This window comes from Otolemur garnettii, unplaced genomic scaffold (genome assembly GCF_000181295.1).
Source record: "Otolemur garnettii isolate 467f Iridium unplaced genomic scaffold, OtoGar3 scaffold00210, whole genome shotgun sequence".
Classification (NCBI taxonomy): Eukaryota; Metazoa; Chordata; class Mammalia; order Primates; family Galagidae; genus Otolemur; species Otolemur garnettii.
In genome coordinates this window covers 834,219-835,699 of record NW_003852605.1, presented here as the reverse complement: position 1 = coordinate 835,699, position 1,481 = coordinate 834,219, and the positions used below count along the sequence as shown (strand labels likewise).

Below are 1,481 nucleotides of genomic sequence, written 5' to 3'. Positions count from 1 at the left end.
CGGAGGCAGGAGACTCGCTTGAGCCCAGGAGTTGGAGGTTGCTGTGAGCTGTGATGCCACGGTACTCTACCCAGGTGGACAGCTTGAGGCTCTGTCTCAGAAAAAAAACATAATAAAATAAAATAAATCTTCCGAGAGACTGCTGAGCCCCTGTCCATCCATCGGCCACCATCGACTCCGGACACAGAGCATCCAGTCATGGATTAACAATGAGCTGGTTCAGAAGGCCAAACTGGCCGAGCAGGCTGAGCAACATGATGACATGGCAGCCTGCCTGAAGTCTGTAACTGAGCAAGGAGCTGCATTATCCTACAAGGAGAGGAATCTTCTCTCAGTTGCTTATAAGAATGTTGTAGGAGCCCGTAGGTCATCTTGGAGGATCGTCTCAAGTATTGAGCAAAAGACCAAAGTTGCTGAGAAAAAAAATAGCAGATGGCTCGAGAATACAGAGAGAAAATTGAGACCGAGCTAAGAGATATCTGCAAAGATGTACTTTTGGAAAAGTGCTTGATCCCCAGTGCTTCACAAGCAGAGAGCAGAGCAGAGCAGACTTCTATTCGAAAATGAAAGGGGTTGCTGCTGGTGATGATAAGAAAGGAACACCAAGAAGCTTTTGAAATCAGCAAAAAGAAAATGCAGCCAACACGTCCTATCAGATTGGGCCTGGCCCTTAACTTCTCTGTCTTCTATTATGAGATTCTGAACTACCCAGAGAAAGCCTGCTCTCTTGCAAAGACAGCTTTTGATGAAGCCATTGCTGAACTTGATACATTACGTGAAGAGTCATACAAAGACAGCACACTAATAATGCAATTGCTGAGAGACATCTTGACTTTGTGGACATCCGATACCCAAGAAGATGAAGCTGAAGCAGGAGGAGGGGAAAAGTAACCAGACTTCCAACTTTTGTCTGCCTCATTCTAAAATTTACACAGTAGACCATTTTGTCATCCATGCTGTCACAGTAGTTTTTTTGTTTACGATTTATGACAAGTTTATGTTACTTCTATTTGAATTTCTATATTTCCCATGTGGTTTTTATGTTTAATATTAGGGGAGTAGAGCCAGTTAACGTTTAGGGAGTTATCTCTTTTTATCTTGAAGTGGCCAATATGGGGATGTGGAATTTTTATACAAGTTATAAATGTTTGGCATAGTACTTTTGGTACATTGTGGCTTCACAAGGGCCAGTATTAAAACTGCTTCCATGTCTGAGCAGAGAACACTGCCTGCATATTGGTTTGTCCTGGTGGGGAGTATAAGGGATCACTGGTTTCAGTCACAGGTGTAGTTACTGTGGGTACTTTTGAAGTTTGGAGCACTTACCCAGCTGTAGTGGGAACAGATGTCTCATGGTTCCTACGTGTTAAACCGTGTGTATCTGTGGAATACTAAATCTCAGGCTACACACCTTTGACTACAGCTGCAGAAGTGTTCCTCTAGACAAAGTTGTGACCCAGTTTACTCTGGATAAGGGCAGA

The 1,481-nt window shown here is 43.4% G+C and overlaps 1 pseudogene; it reads left to right on the top strand.

Annotated features, from left to right (window-relative positions):
- The window catches only part of LOC100961279, a 10,187-nt pseudogene extending 9,296 nt beyond the window's left edge, over nt 1–891 (top strand).
- Nucleotides 892–1,481: the final 590 nt, after the last annotated feature.